The sequence below is a fragment of the Arachis stenosperma genome, chromosome 2 (assembly GCF_014773155.1).
Source record: "Arachis stenosperma cultivar V10309 chromosome 2, arast.V10309.gnm1.PFL2, whole genome shotgun sequence".
Classification (NCBI taxonomy): Eukaryota; Viridiplantae; Streptophyta; class Magnoliopsida; order Fabales; family Fabaceae; genus Arachis; species Arachis stenosperma.
The window spans coordinates 27,838,933-27,856,929 of NC_080378.1; positions in this window are offsets into that span (position 1 = coordinate 27,838,933).

Consider the following 17,997-nt stretch of genomic DNA (forward strand, 5'->3'; position numbering starts at 1 on the left):
AGTCAAATTAATTCGATATGTATATATTTGTCGGTAGAGTGTTTTACGTTAAAATTCTTATATCTTTATAGGTTTACGCATTTTTAATTCAGTTTTTTATTTTTTACTAGAGGTCTCGCCTACTTCTTTCTAGAAGAGTGAGCCACACAATCCCACCATCGGACACTATTGTCCCGTACCCGAGGGAGGATGGTGGTAGAGTGGCCGAAGTGGGTTTAGGAATTTTCCTTGAAATAGAATTGGCGTTGCAAGTATAGTCCCAAACCCAAAATCAACTCTCAATCAAAGTTTGAATTCAAAAGATGTCACTATTCAAAACCAATTCGATTCCTGGAGTATTTAATTCCCGAGTCGTCTCCCAAGAACACTTGAGACAAATGAGTGTACAATTCCAGTTGTGATGATCAAGAGATTTTCAATGAAGAGATAAACATATAAAGAAATAAAAGAACATTCAAAATTGCAATAAATGAATAATATAGACAAGTAAGGTATAAAAAAGGACTAATGCAAATGTGTGTGAAAGATTTAAAGCATGAAAAGCATCTTGGCTTGGAATGAGTTAAGGGTCCTTTCTTTGTTGGAACCACAACTATGACAATTAGAATGAATTAATCTCACTTGATTAACCCTCATATCGGAGTGTAAGTTAAATGAGCATAAGTGTTCTTAACCCACAAATCCTAAATTGCTTGCTTATTGCCTTAGCAACAAATTAGCGTTAGTGGGAACAAGAACAATTAACAATCCAAGAATTGACACTAAATGTTGGACATTCCAACTCTAGGAATCCACTTGCTCACTTTTCCCAAGTCAAGAGATAGAAAACTAGCCGAAAAATCATAATTGATATTTTGTCAAACACTTGGTGGGCAAAAATATTAAACATGGGAGAAAAGAGAAAATACTTGAGACTAAAAGCAACAAATGATCTCAATTAACAATAATAACTCAAGAAAGCATATAACAAACATCAATCATCAAATTTATCAACAAGAAATTAAAATTGCAAAAGAGAAGTAAAATTGAACTATAACTTGAAATATAAGAAATAGTAAGAACAATGTAGCTATAAAGAGTAGTAACAAAGAGATACTTACAATGGAAGCAAGCAAAATCCAAGATCAAAAATAGAAATGGAACTTGAATGTAAAATCCTAGTATAAAATCTAATAGAGATGATGAAAAACTATACTAAAGCTTCCTACTACTACTCCTAAGCTACCCTAATATTATTCTATGCTATTGTCTTCTTTTTTCCTTCAATATGATCTAAATGGCTTCAAAAATGGGTCTCCAATCCACCAAAATCGCGAATCACGTGCAATTTTAATGAAGGCATGTGCGGGCACCTGTGCGTACGCACAAACATGTGCGCACGCACACTCTGCCAAAATCTCTTCCTGTGCGTACGCACAAGTAGCTGTATGCACGCACACTAGGCGATGCTCTGAATGGATGCATGACAAGTACGATGCAGCTCACGTGCACGCATGGCTCTGTTTTGATGCCTGTGTGTACATACACATTGTTGTGCTCTTCTCCTTTGATTCTCCATGCTTCCTCCTCTTTGCATGCTCATCTTCCATTCTCTCCAAGCCATTCCTACCTTATACATCTGAAATCACTCACAGACAACATCAAGGCATCGAATGGAAGGCAAATGGAACAAAATAGGCTAATTTAGGCACAAAAGAGTATGTTTTCATAATCAAGCACAAATTAGGAGGAAAGTTCAAAAGCATGCTATTTATGGGAATAAGTGCAAGTTTGTATGATGAAATCCATTCAATTTCAACCAAAAATTATCATCAAATATGGATTCATCAATTCTCCCACACTTAAACACTAGCATGTCCTCATGCTAAACACACTCAAAGGTGATAGATGAAAGGGAAAACAACTTATTCTATGTACTACTTAAATGCATGCAACTATCCTAAGGGCTATTTACTAATATGTACTATGCTACGAGTTGGCAAAAATGAACCATGAAATTCCAATCCATCACAAGAAAGCTTTAGGGCCAATGCAAAAAGTTCATGCACTAAGATCGATGTCCAAAGAATTGAATTGAAATTTTCAAAACTATCCAATCCAACAACTTGCAAGAAGATACAATATGCGATGGAATAACATAGAATTGAGTGATCGAACCCCTCACCGGATGTGTATTCACTCAATTCGCTCAGTGTTTAGGGTTTAACCACTCAATTCTCCTTTTTCATACTTTTCAAAGATTTGTAAGTCATCTAACAATCAACTAGTACTTGATGCATGAAAAACAAATATCATGAGGTCTTTGGAGGGTTGTAATGGGGCTAGGGTTTAGGTAGGATAAATATGGTTAAGTGGACTTAAAGAATTAGTTCTTTGATTAGCTTAAGTGTCCACCTAATCCTATATCACCTATATACACATAACAACACAACCTATCTACCCATTTTTCTCCTATCTCACCCTACTCATGCACTTTCTTTTCAAAACATAAACATATGCATCCTTTATTTAACTTTTTTTTATTTCATATTCTATTATACACAAGTTTTTTTTTTAAATTGAACTTTTCTTGTCTTTGTTAGCACAAGAAATGTATATGACTTAAACAATGAATGCATGAGCATTACCCAATTGCCAATTTTTCACCATGAGTCCATGCCTTTATCACCCATGCTTTCCAACAGTTTTTCCCACACTTAGAATATACACACTAATCCACCCAAGCTAATCAAAGAGTAATTCAGAGACATCAATGGTTTTTTGCTTAAGGGGAGTAATGTACTCAACATCAGAACAAAAGGGAATTTACAGGCTCAAAAGGGGTTCACAAAGGTGAATGCAAGGGTTGGACATATAGGTTGGTGAGTTTAACATCAAAGATGGTCTCAATCATGCTAAATGCATCTAAACAACAAATACAGGACATAAAGAATCATGCAAATCAATTATCACAATAAAAAAGGAGTATAGTCACACAAGAACAGACATTATGGTTGAAAAATACAACCATCTATTAGAGCTCAAATCTCACAAGGCATGTTGTTCTAGCTCTTTTCTATGTTCTACAAACAAAATACTCCAAGCAAGTTGAAAAACACAATTTTTTTCAATTCAATCAATGGTACGTCCTAAGAAAGATTTCATGGAAATTTCTTGGTGTTCCACCAACTTATTTATTCTATCATGCAACATGCAAGAATTAACTATCATATAGCTATGAACACTAAAGAAATATTTACAAACAAAACAACAAGATGCAATAGAGATAAAACTACTCAAAAATGAAGAAAAAGATCTAAAAAGGCATTGCAAAGTGTCTTGAGAAAAAAAATTTTACCCCCCTCGAAGTCGTCGATCCTCCCCCACACTTAGTTCGTGCACGGTCCTTTGTGCATGCTTATAATTCGGGAGAATGAGAATCTTGGGGTCCACCTTCAGCCGGTGGTCTCGGGCATGGGTTGGTCACCGTCATCATGCTCCTCTCCAACTAGCTTGGATAAGGCCTCAGGAGTTGGGCCGGGTTCTCTTCCTTCCAGCTTTGCCATTATCCACTCGAAACGCTTGTGCTCCAGATACTCCACGTGGTGGATATCGTGCAAGATGTCTTGGTATAAGTCCGGAAGGGACCGGAGAAACGGTCAAGGAGTTGATGAAGTCGGTAGACTTGATAGTGGTGCTGTGGGTGCCTTCCTCTTAGAGGGTGTTTCTTTGTTGATCCTTCTAATTCTCCCCTCGGAATGAACTTGTTGCCTCTTGAAATCTCGAACATGATGTCCATCGGTTGCCTCCCTACCCCCGCTGCAATTGCCAAATGCATCACCATCGATGGAAAAGGGATGTTGATCTTATTCTTCTCAATCAATTTCTAAATCGATGTGCGTATCAAAGGTACAATGGCTATGTTCTTCCCTTCCATAATAGTCCAAAGTAGCAAAGTAGTCTTGAATCAGACATGGGTAGCATGGGTGCTAGGAATAATGTAGTATGCCACAATTTGATGCCAAATATGAGCCTCGGCATTCAAATTAGAGTAAGCAATACTAGTAGGAACAGATTTCCTCCCTTTACTAAACTCCCAAGACGCACCGGGACGGCCAATTTTCTCAAGAATAGGAGTCAAAGACATCCTTCCCTTGAACACATTCGCTTTGATTCTCAGATAATCATTTTTCTCAGGCAGAATGTGGAGGATCTTTAGAATAGCTTCTAGAGCCCGGTTGGAAGCATCCAACGTTTTTTCCTGGAGGAATACCGACTCCGCCTCCCAAGTTTGGTAGTTGGCGTAGAATTCTCGCACTATGGATTCATTAACTTCAATTGGGTCTTGCTCAAGAAACTCCCAATGAACCGATGCAATCCACTCATGGATGACCGCCTTGTATTTGCTTGGAACCTTTAGCGTTCGCTCCCAATGGATTGTCCTCTTCTCAAATTTTTCATAACAAAACTCCGCTCTTTGGTTAACCAAGACATTCGGGTTATCACTTGGGCGATCCATGAAGTAAGGTCTAGATGGGCAAGTTGTAGGTTGCACAACCGATAGAGTGACCAGGGCTTTACTTTCTTCCGCATCCTAAAAAAAATTGAAACAAAAGATTTTCGAGATCATAGGGCAACAATAAGATAAGAGTAATGAGGAAGCACTAATAAAATCAAGAAAATTGAATTATTAATTGGAAGCTTTTAAAATAGTGTGATTTCCAAGAAAGAGAATGTGTGTATTCCAAGGATGTGCACGGTTCGAACACACACCGGCCAGATACAATGGCAATCACACACTTAGCCAATTCAAAGCTCAATGCTTCTCAATTAAGTGCTTAAGTTGCAAGTATAAATCATGGACATAAAAGCAACGTCAAGAAGGCACCAAATGATTCATATGAATTCTTTGAATGTAATGGTCATTCAAGTTGTGGCATGAAAGTTCATTAACAAAAAGGTTGTACAACAATAACCATTCACTCAAAGGGAAATGTCAATTGTTCATCCTCAAGAAGTGGTAATCACATGTACAATGTTCTTGATTTAAAGCCAAAAGATGTTTGATCAAGACATTATCAAAAGTTGAACATTTGTAAAGTGGTTACTTAATTAAAATTCCAAAATGAACAATGAAATTTGAATTCCACAAACACAATGCATTTGCAACCTAAATCACCCATCAACAAAGTACACAAGTCATGAAAGATTTGGGTGTTTGGAACTTCAAGCATAAGAACAAGTAAATGCATTGGTAAATTCAACTTGATTATCATCAAAAGTCATAATTGAAGTTGCACAATTCATACAATATGCTTAACAAGGGATAAATTGAAAGCATATGATGGCCATGTCATACGAATCAAACAAAATGTTCATTGAGGTATTTTATCAAACATGTGGTATGCAATGTGAAATCTTATCTCAATCAATGCTCAAATCAATCATAATCAACCCAACAATAAAATATCAACACTTGCAATATAAAGAAAAACAGAAAAAGCAATAAATTTAATCGAAGCAACCATAAAAAGTAAATAAACACAATTGCAAAAATCAACATAAAAAGAAAATAATAAAGTGAAAATTAAAGGTTGAAGAAAGCAAGAATTGGGAAGGAAACAATGGCACTCTTTATAGCCACTGCGAGCTTGTAGCGGTTGGGTTTGCCGGAACAGCACCAGAGGAGAAAAACTCACCGGTAGTGAAGAAAGAAAAGAGAAAGGAAAGAAATAAAAGAGATATAAGAGAGAGTATGTGATATATATATATATATATGGCAGCTGACGGCGGTAGTGGTGGCCGGTGAGGTCGCCTGAGGGGTTGGGCAGAGAAGGTGGGAGCAGCAATGAAGAGAAGAAGAAAAGAAGAAAGCTGCTACTCACTAGGGGAGCGTGCCTTGTTATTACCAAGAACGCATCGTGTGCGTACGCACAAAGACCTGTGCGCACGCACAGAAGGGCAAAAAAGTTATAGAGGGTTGCAAACGCACACTGCGTGCGATCGTTGCAAACAGAGGGCCTGTAGTAGAGTGTGCGGACGCACAAGGACGTGCACTCGCACAGAAAGCCTAATTTTCTTTTTTTTTAACAAAAATTGCCTGAGGGAAAAAATCATGTGTGCGTGCGCACACAGGTCCGTGCGCACACAGGTCCGTGCGCACACACAGAAACAAAGATAGGGGATGTTAACGCGCATAACCCATGCCAACACTCCCACCAGTGGGGCTGTCAATTGGCGTGCGGACGCACACGTCTATGCGGCCGCACAGATAGCGCAAAAAGGGCGTGCGTACGTACGCACGGAGCGGTGCGCACGCACAGGACAAGAAAAACAGGGCAGCGCCCACGCACAGACTGTGCTGACGCTGCGACCAGAGGGCACTGCAAGGGGTGTGCGGGCAACAGGCTCGTGCGCACGCACAGATGGTGAAAATCGCAGTTGTATGCGCACGCACAGCAGAGTGTATACGCACAGATGCCCTGTTTCTCAAAAAAAATTCTTTTCAAAAATAAGGTCCCAAGCCTTAGCACATCAACATATCAACCCCAAATCATACAAACATGCATAAATTCATGATCCACAAGTAATTCAACTTATTCAACTCAAAAACATCAAACCAAACCTAAGCTAATCATCATATCACAAGAAAGCAACTAATTCAAAAAGCTATAAACAAAAGATAAAGTTGGAATAATGTTACCTTGGTGGGGTGTCTCTGATGAGCGAATAATTTATACGCTTTTTGGCATTGTTTTTATATAGTTTTTAGTAAGTTTAAGCTACTTTTAGGGATGTTTTCATTAGTTTTTATGTTAAATTCACATTTCTGGACTTTACTATGAGTTTGTGTGTTTTTCTGTGATTTCAGGTAAATTCTGACTGAAATTGAGGGATTTGAGCAAAACTCTGAAAGAGGCTGACAAAAGGACTGCTGATGCTGTTGGAATCTGACCTCCCTGCACTCGAAATGGATTTTCTGGAGCTACAGAACTCTAAATGGCGCGCTCTCAACGGCGTTGGAAAGTAGACATCCAGGGCTTTCCAGCAATATATAATAGTCCATACTTTATTCGAAGAATGACGACGCAAACTGGCGTTGAACGCCAAGTACACGCTCCTTTCTGGAGTTAAACGCCAGAAAAACGTCATAATCCGGAGTTGAACGCCCAAAGCACATCACAACTCGAAATTCAACTCCAAGAGAAGCCTCAGCTCGTGGATAGATCAAGCTCAGCCCAAGCATACACCAAGTGGGCCCCGGAAGTGGATTTATGCATCAATTACTTACTCATGTAAACCCTAGTAGCTAGTCTAGTATATATAGGACCTCTTACTATTGTATTAGACATCCTGGATTGTATTTTGATCTAGTGATCACGTTTAGGGGGCTGGCCATTCGGCCATGCCTGAACCTCTTGCTTATGTATTTTCAACGGTGGAGTTTCTGCACACCATAGATTAAGGGTGTGGAGCTCTGCTGTACCTCAAAGATTAATGAAGTTCTATTGTCTTTTATTCAATTCTCTATCTTATTCTTATTCCAAGATATTCATTCGTACTCAAGAACATGATGAGTGTGATGAGCTAATAACTCTCATCATCATTCTCACTCATGAGCGCGCGTGATTGACAACCACTTACGTTCTACATGCAACACAAGCTTGAATGTGTATCTCTTAGATTCCCCAACAGAATCTTCGTGGTATAAGCTAGATAGATGGCGGCATTCATCTGGATCCGGAAAGTCCAACCTTGTCTGTGGTGTTCCGAGTAGGATCCTGGGAATCCGGAAGGTCTCACCTTGTCTGTGGTATTCTGAGTAGGATTCCGTTCATGAATGACTGTGACGTGCTTCAAACTTTAACCTGCTGGGCGTTAGTGACAAACGCAAAAGAGGGATTCTATTCCAGTAGGAGCGGGAACCAACCGGTGATTGGCCGTACTGTGACAGAGTGCGTGCATTAGCTTTCACTGCGAGGATGGGATGTAGCTATCAACCATGGGTGATGCCTCCAGACTGGTTAGCTGTGCGAGTGACAGCCGTACAGGTTATTTCCCTGAGAGGAATGAAAGTAGCCACAACTGATAGTGAACCCCTATACAAAGCTTGCCATGGAAAGGAGTAAGAAGGATTGAGTAGAAGGAATAGGAGAGCAGGCGTCCGGGAGCTCTACAGCACCTCTATTCCGCTTATCTGAAATTCCTACCAATGAATCTGCATAAGTATTTCTATCCTTTTATTATTTATTTTATTATTAATATTCGAACTCACCATAAACAGATTTAAACTGCCTAACTGAGATTTGCAAGGTGACCATAGCTTGCTTCATACCAACAATCTCTGTGGATTCGACCCTTACTCACGTAAGGTTATTACTTGGACGACCCAGTACACTTGCTGGTTAGTTGAACGGAGTTGTGACTTCAAATAAGGACAATTATTGAATAAATCCAATTACAATGAATCAGATCAAAGAACAGTGATCACAATTTCGTCCACCAAGTTTTTGGCGCCGTTGCCGGGGATTGTTCGAGTATGGACAACTGACGGTTCATCTTGTTGCTCAGATTAGGTAATTTTCTTTTCAAAAATCTTTTTCAAAAAAATTTTTCTTTTATTTTTCGTTTTTCCAAAACTTTATTTTCTAAAATATTAAATAAAAATCCAAAAAAATTAGAAAATCATAAAAATCAAAATATTTTGTGTTTCTTGTTTGAGTCTTGTGTTAATTTTTAAGTTTGGTGTCAATTGCATGCTTTTAAAATTTTTTCTTGCATTTTTTTCGAAAATCTCATGCATTCATAGTGTTCTTCATGATCTTCAAGTTGTTCTTGATAAGTCCTCTTGTTTGATCTTGATGATTTCTTGTTTTGTGTTGTTTGTTGTTTTTCATGTGCATTTTTGCATTCATATTTTCCATGCATTAAGAATTTCTAAGTTTGGTGTCTTGCATGTTTTCTTTGCATCAAAAATTTTTCAAAAATATGTTCTTGATGTTCATCATGATCTTCAAAGTGTTCTTGGTGTTCATCTTGACATTCATAGCATTCTTGCATGCATCTTGTGTCTTGATCCAAAATTTTCATGTTTTGGGTCATTTTTGTGTTTTTCCTTAAAAAATTTAAAAATCAAAAATATCTTTTCCTTATTTCCCTCCAAAATTTTCGAAATTTTGGGTTGACTTGGTCAAAAATTTTCAAAATTAGTTGTTTCTTACAAGTCAAGTCAAAATTTCAATTTTAAAAATCTTATCTTTTCAAAATCTTTTTCAAAAATCATATCTTTTTCAATTTTCTTTATAATTTTCGAAAATTTCAAAAATATTTTTCAAATTATTTTCAAAATCTTTTTCTTATCTTTTATATCTAATTTTCGAAAATTAGCTAACAATTAATGTGATTGGTTCAAAAATTTGAAGTTTGTTACTTTCTTGTTAAGAAAGGTTCAATCTTTAAGTTCTAGAATCTTATCTTGTAGTTTCTTGTTAGCTAAGTTATCTTAAAAATCAAATCTTTTTCAAAATATCTTTTTCTTAAAAATCTTTTTGTCTTTTAATTTATCTTTTTCAAAAATTTCAAAATATCTTATCTAACTTACTATCTTCTTATCTTTTTCAAATTTGATTTCAAATCTTTTTCAATCAACTAACTAACTTTTTGTTTGTTTCTTATCTTTTTCAAAACCACCTAACTACTTCTCTCTCTTCTATTTTCGAAAATATCTCTCTCTTTTTCAAAAAGTTCTTTTTAATTAATTAATTGTTTCATGTTTTAATTTTAATTACATTTTATCTCTAATTTTCGAAAATCACTAACTCCTTTTCAAAATTATTTTCGAAATTTCTCTTCTCTCTTCCTCTTCTATTTAATTATTTAATTACTAACACTTCTCTTCACCCCTCTTCATCAAAAATCCGAATCCATTCCTCTTCTTCTACCCCTTTCTTTTTCTACTAACATAAAGGAATCTCTATACTGTGACATAGAGGATTCCTTCTTTCTTTTTTGTGTTCCCTTTTCTTTCATATGAGCAGGAACAGGGACAAAGGCACTCTTGTTGAAGTTGATCCAGAACCTGAAAGGACTCTGAAGAGAAAATTAAAAGAAGCTAAATTACAACAATCCAGAAGCAACCTTTTAGAAAATTTCGAACAAGAGGAAGAGATGGCCGAAAATAATAATGATAATGCAAGGAGAATGCTTGGTGACTTCACAAAGCCAACATCCAAGTTTAATGGAAGAAGCATCTCCATTCCTGCCATTGGAGCCAATAACTTTGAGCTTAAGCCTCAACTAGTTGCTTTAATGCAACAAAACTGCAAGTTTTATGGACTTCCATCTGAAGATCCTTACCAGTTTTTAACTGAGTTCTTGCAGATCTGTGACACTGTAAAGACAAATGGAGTTAATCCTGAAGTCTACAGACTCTTGCTTTTCCCTTTTGCTGTAAGAGACAGAGCTAGAGTATGGTTGGATTCACAACCCAAGGATAGCCTGGACTCATGGGATAAGCTTGTCACTGCATTCTTAGACAAGTTCTTTCCTCCTCAAAAGCTGAGCAAGCTGAGAGTGGATGTTCAAACCTTCAAACAAAAAGATGGTGAATCCCTCTATGAAGCTTGGGAAAGATACAAGCAGCTGACCAAGAGATGTCCATCTGACATGTTTTCTGAATGGACCATATTAGATATATTCTATTATGGTCTCTCTGAATTTTTGAAAATGTCATTGGACCACTCTGCAGGTGGATCTATTCACCTGAAGAAAACGCCTGAAGAGGCTCAAGAACTCATTGACATGGTTGCAAACAACCAGTTCATGTACACCTCTGAGAGGAATTCCGTGAACAATGGGGTACCTCAGAAGAAAGGAGTTCTTAAAATTGATGCTCTGAATGCCATACTGGCTCAGAACAAAGTGTTGACTCAACAGGTCAACATGATCTCTCAAAATCTGAATGGATTGCAACATGCATCCAACAGTAATAGAGAGGTAGCTTCTGAAGAAGCTTATGATCCTGAAAACCCTGCCATGGCAGAAGTTAATTACTTAGGTGAACCCTATGGAAACACCTATAATTCATCATGGAGAAATCATCCAAATTTCTCCTGGAAGGATCAACAAAAACCCCATCAAGGTTTTAACAATGGTGGACGTGCAAGGCTGAATAATAGTAAGCCATATCCATCATCTTCTCAGCAACAGACAGAGAACTCTGAACAAAACAATTCTAATTTAGCCAACATAGTCTCTGATCTGTCAAAGGCCACTTTCAGTTTCATGAATGAAACCAGATCTTCCATTAGAAATCTGGAAGCACAAGTGGGCCAGCTGAGTAAGAAAGTCATTGAAACTCCTCCCAGTATTCTCCCAAGCAATACAGAAGAGAATCCAAAAGGAGAGTGCAAGGCCATTGATTTAATCAAAGTGACCGAATGCACTAGGGAGGAGGAGGACGAAAATCCTAAGGAGAAAGACCTCCTGGGACGTCCTTCAAGCATGAAGGAGTCTCCTATTAAGGATCCAGAGGAATCTGAGGCTCATCTAGAGACCATAGAGATCCCATTAAATCTCCTTCTGCCATTCATGAGCTCTGAAGAATATTCATCCTCTGAAGAGGATGAAGATGTGATTGGAGAGCAAGCTGCTCTATATTTAGGAGCTATCATGAAGCTGAATGCCAAACTGTTTGGTAATGAGACTTGGGAAAGTAAACCTCCCTTACTCATTAGTGAACTAGACACTTGGATTCAGAAAACTCTACCTCAAAAGAAACAAGATCCTGGCAAGTTCTTAATACCTTGTACCATTGGCACCATGAGCTTTGAAAAAACTCTATGTGATCTGGGGTCAGGAATAAATCTTATGCCACTCTCTGTAATGGAGAAGATGGGGATCATTGAGGTACAACCTGCCTTGTTCTCATTACAATTGGCAGATAAGTCCATAAGACAAGCTTATGGATTAGTAGAGGACGTGCTAGTAAAGGTTGAAGGCCTTTACATCCCTACTGATTTCATAATCCTAGATACTAGGAAGGAAGATGATGAATGCATCATCCTAGGAAGACCTTTCCTAGCCACAGCAGGAGCTGTGATAGATGTCAACAGAGGTGAGTTAGTCCTTCAATTGAATGGGGACTACCTTGTGTTTCAAGCACATGGCCATCCCTCTATGACAAAAGAGAGTAAGCATGAAGAGCTTCTCTCAGTTCAGAGTCAAGAAGAACCCCCACAGTCAAACTCTAAGTTTGGTGTTGTGAGGCCACAACCAAACTCTAAGTTTGGTGTTCAAACCCCATATCCAAACTCTAAGTTTGGTGTTGGGAATACCACACTTAAATTGACCTGATCACCTTGTGGTTCCATGAGAACCACTGTCAAGCTATTGACATTAAAGAAGCGCTTGTTGGGAGGCAACCCAATTTTATTTATCTAATTTTATTTTATTTTGTTTCTTTGTTATTTTTGTGTTTTATTAGGTACATGATCATGAGGAGTCACGAAAAAATCAAAAAAATTAAAAACAGAGTCAAAAACAGAAGAAAAAAATTTTTCACCCAGGGGACGCACGGGCTGGCATTCAACGCCCAGAAGGAGCATCTTTCTGGCGTTCAACGCCAGAACAGAGCATCTTTCTGGCGTTGAACGCCCAAAACAAGCAACAACCTGGCGTTTAACGCCAGGATGCGCACACAGAGGACAATCTGGCGCTGAACGCCAGAAACAAGCATGAAACTGGCGTTCAACGCCAGAAACGTGCATAACATGGGCGTTTAACGCCCAGAACTAGCATCAATGGGCGTTTGAATGCCAGAATGATGCATCAAGGCATGTTACATGCCTATATGGTGAAAGAATGGTATTTGTTTTCACCTCAGGATCTGTGGACCCCACAGGATCCTCACCTCAGGATCTGTGGACCCCACAGGATCCCCACCTACCACATTTCTTTTAATCCTAATCACACTCTTCTAATCCAAATCTCATTCTCGATGTCACACTTCCCAAAAACCTTCACCTATCACCTCAATTCCTCTTCCCAATTACCCCATTCACCATTCACATCATCCTCCTCTTCCCCATACACCCCACCTACCCCCACTACTTTCAAATTCAATTTCCCACCCTTTCCCACCCAATATGGCCGAACCTATACCCTCCCCCCTCCCTATAAATACCCTTCTTTTCTTTTACATTTTCACACAACACAAACCCACATTCTCCCACATAACCGAACCCTCTCTTCTCCCTCTCTCCATATTTTCTTCTTCTTCTTCTACTCTTCTTTTCTTTTTGCTTGGGGACAAGCAAATTTTAAGTTTGGTGTGGTAAAAAGCCTAAGCTTTTTATTTTTCATTCACCATCAATGGCACCCAAGGCCGGAGTTTCCTCAAGAAAAGGAAAAGGGAAGGCAAAAGCTTCCACTTCCGAGTCATGGGAGAAAGAGAGATTCATCTCCAAGAGCCACCAAGACCACTTCTATGATGTTGTGGCAAAGAAGAAAGTGATCCATGAGGTCCCTTTCAAACTCAAGAAGAATGAGTATCCGGAAATCCGACTTGAAATTCAAAGAAGAGGTTGGGAAGTCATAGCCAACCCCATACAACAAGTTGGAATTTTAATGGTTCAAGAGTTCTATGCCAATGCATGGATCACTAGAAACCATGACCAAGGTATGAACCCAAGTCCGAAAAACTATATCACCATGGTTAGGGGGAAATACTTGGATTTTAGTCCGGAGAATGTGAGGTTGGCGTTTCATTTGCCTATGATGCAAGGTGATGAACACCCCTACACTAGAAGGGTCAACTTTGATCAAAGGTTGGACCAAGTCCTTAGGGACATTTGTGTGGAAGGCGCCCAATGGAGAGTTGACTCCAAAGGCAAGCCAGTCCAACTAAGAAGACTGGACCTCAAGCCTGTAGCTAGAGGATGGTTGGAGTTCATTCAAAGATCCATCATCCCTACAAGCAACCGATCTGAAGTTACTGTGGATCGGGCCATCATGGTTCACAGCATCATGATTGGTGAAGAAGTAGAGGTTCATGAAGTCATAGCCAATGAACTCTACAAAATAGCTGACAAGCCTTCATACATGGCACGGCTAGCATTCCCTCACCTCATATGCCATCTATGTTATTCAGCTGGAGTTATCATAGATGGAGATGTCTCCATTGAAGAAGACAAGCCCATCACCAAGAAAAGGATGGAGCAAACAAGGGAAGTTCCTCACGGCCCTCAAGGAGAACAAGAGGAGGTTCACCATCAACAAATGCCTCAAATGCACTTTCCTCCCAACAACTATTGGGAGCAACTTAGCACCTCCTTGGAAGATTTGAGCCATAATGTGGAACAACTAAGGGTGGAACACCATGAACACGCCCTCACTCTTCAAGAAATAAGAGAAGATCAAAGAACAATGAGGGAGGAGCAACAAAGGCAAGGAAGGGACATAGAAGAGTTGAAGAACATCATTGGTCCTTCAAGAAGAAGACACCACTAGAGGTGGATTCATTCCTTGTTCTTTATTTCTTTCTGTTTTCGATTTTTAATTATTATGTTTATCTATGTTTTGTGTCTTTATTTCATGATCATTAGTATGTAACCATGCCTTAAAGCTATAAATAAATTCCATTAGTCCTTCACCTCTCTTAAAAGAAAAATGTTTTAATTCAAAAGAACAAGAAGTACATAATTTTCGAAATTATTATTGAATTTAGTTTAATTATTTTGATGTGGTGACAATGCTTTTGTTTTCTGAATGAATGAATGAACAGTGCATATGTCTTTGGATCTTGTTGTTTATGAGTGTTTAAAATTGTTGGTTCTTGAAAGAATGATGAACAAAGAAAAATGTTATTGATGATCTGAAAAACATCATGAAAATTGATTCTTGAAGCAAGAAAAAGCAGTGAAAAAAAAAAAAGTGGCGAAAATTTTAAAGCAAGGATCCAAGGCTTTGAGCATCAATGGATAGGAGGGCCCAAGGAATTAAAATCCAGGCCTAAGCGGCTAAATCAAGCTGTCCCTAACCATGTGCTTGTGTCATGAAGGTCCAAGTGAAAAGCTTGAGACTGAATGGTTAAAGTCGTGATCTAAAGCTAAAGAGTATGCTTAAGAGCTCTGGACACCACTAATTGGGGACTTTAGCAAAGCTAAGTCACAATCTGAAAAGGTTCACCCAGTTATGTGTCTGTGGCATTTGTGTATCCGGTGGTAATACTGGAAGACAAAGTGCTTAGGGCCACAGCCAAGACTCATAAAGTAGCTGTGTTCAAGAATCAACATGCTTAACTAGGAAAGTCAATAACACTATCCCAAGTTCTAAGTTCCCCCAGAGACGCCAATACCTCTAAACTACAAAGGAAAAAGTGAGGTGCCAAAGCTGTTCAGAAGCAAAAAGCTATAAGTCCCGCTCATGTAATTAAATTAATATTCATTGATATTTTGGATTTTATAGTATATTCTCTTCTTTTTATCCTATTTGATTTTCAGTTGCTTGGGGACAAGCAACAATTTAAGTTTGGTGTTGTGATGAGCGGATAATTTATACGCTTTTTGGCATTGTTTTTATATAGTTTTTAGTAAGTTTAAGCTACTTTTAGGGATGTTTTCATTAGTTTTTATGTTAAATTCACATTTCTGGACTTTACTATGAGTTTGTGTGTTTTTCTGTGATTTCAGGTAAATTCTGACTGAAATTGAGGGATTTGAGCAAAACTCTGAAAGAGGCTGACAAAAGGACTGCTGATGCTGTTGGAATCTGACCTCCCTGCACTCGAAATGGATTTTCTGGAGCTACAGAACTCTAAATGGCGCGCTCTCAACGGCGTTGGAAAGTAGACATCCAGGGCTTTCCAGCAATATATAATAGTCCATACTTTATTCGAAGAATGACGACGCAAACTGGCGTTGAACGCCAAGTACACGCTCCTTTCTGGAGTTAAACGCCAGAAAAACGTCATAATCCGGAGTTGAACGCCCAAAGCACATCACAACTCGAAATTCAACTCCAAGAGAAGCCTCAGCTCGTGGATAGATCAAGCTCAGCCCAAGCATACACCAAGTGGGCCCCGGAAGTGGATTTATGCATCAATTACTTACTCATGTAAACCCTAGTAGCTAGTCTAGTATATATAGGACCTCTTACTATTGTATTAGACATCCTGGATTGTATTTTGATCTAGTGATCACGTTTAGGGGGCTGGCCATTCGGCCATGCCTGAACCTCTTGCTTATGTATTTTCAACGGTGGAGTTTCTGCACACCATAGATTAAGGGTGTGGAGCTCTGCTGTACCTCAAAGATTAATGAAGTTCTATTGTCTTTTATTCAATTCTCTATCTTATTCTTATTCCAAGATATTCATTCGTACTCAAGAACATGATGAGTGTGATGAGCTAATAACTCTCATCATCATTCTCACTCATGAGCGCGCGTGATTGACAACCACTTACGTTCTACATGCAACACAAGCTTGAATGTGTATATCTTAGATTCCCCAACAGAATCTTCGTGGTATAAGCTAGATAGATGGCGGCATTCATCTGGATCCGGAAAGTCCAACCTTGTCTGTGGTGTTCCGAGTAGGATCCTGGGAATCTGGAAGGTCTCACCTTGTCTGTGGTATTCTGAGTAGGATTCCGTTCATGAATGACTGTGACGTGCTTCAAACTTTAACCTGCTGGGCGTTAGTGACAAACGCAAAAGAGGGATTCTATTCCAGTAGGAGCGGGAACCAACCGGTGATTGGCCGTACTGTGACAGAGTGCGTGCATTAGCTTTCACTGCGAGGATGGGATGTAGCTATCAACCATGGGTGATGCCTCCAGACTGGTTAGCTGTGCGAGTGACAGCCGTACAGGTTATTTCCCCGAGAGGAATGAAAGTAGCCACAGCTGATAGTGAACCCCTATACAAAGCTTGCCATGGAAAGGAGTAAGAAGGATTGAGTAGAAGGAATAGGAGAGCAGGCGTCCGGGAGCTCTACAGCACCTCTATTCCGCTTATCTGAAATTCCTACCAATGAATCTGCATAAGTATTTCTATCCTTTTATTATTTATTTTATTATTAATATTCGAACTCACCATAAACAGATTTAAACTGCCTAACTGAGATTTTCAAGGTGACCATAGCTTGCTTCATACCAACAATCTCTGTGGATTCGACCCTTACTCACGTAAGGTTATTACTTGGACGACCCAGTACACTTGCTGGTTAGTTGAACGGAGTTGTGACTTCAAATAAGGACAATTATTGAATAAATCCAATTACAATGAATCAGATCAAAGAACAGTGATCACAATTTCGTCCACCAGTCTCCCACCAAGCACTTTGGTTTAGAGTCCTAAGTTGGACTTGCATGGCTTCATCGGTCACTTTGAAACTTCTCCAAAGAGGAAAATCTCCAATTTTTTGGCATTCTTGGGTTGAGTGTGATCCACTGAACTAGACTTCTTGGCAACATTCCCTTTTTTTTGCTCCTTGCTATCCTCAATCACTTGATCTTCAAGTATATCGCACCCAAAGATAGAATAGGCTTCAAGAACGAGCTTCTTAGACTCCTCCAAAGTGAACTTTACTACCTTGCCATCGGCCTCAAAAGAATAGACTCCCGAATGTGCATCCAGTTTGAAACGGGACATCTTCAAAAACGGCCTTCCAAGGAGTATGGATGATGCCTTGTCTGAGTCAATGGGAGGGGTCTCCAAAATGTGAAAATCTACGGGGAAGAGTAATCCCTGGATGTCAACTAGTACATTTTTCACAATCTCCACAACTGATACAATGCTCTTATCTGCTAACACAAATCTCACCCCGAATCTCTTAAGTGGTGACAAGTTCAATTTCTCGTAAATGGGAAGTGGCATGATGCTTACGCATTCCTCCAAGTCGCACATACAGTCCATGAACTTCATTCCACCAATCAAACAGGTAACCAAACACGGACCAGGATCATTGCACTTTTTAGGAATTAGAAAAGAGATAGAATCATCTACCGGCCTTTTGTTG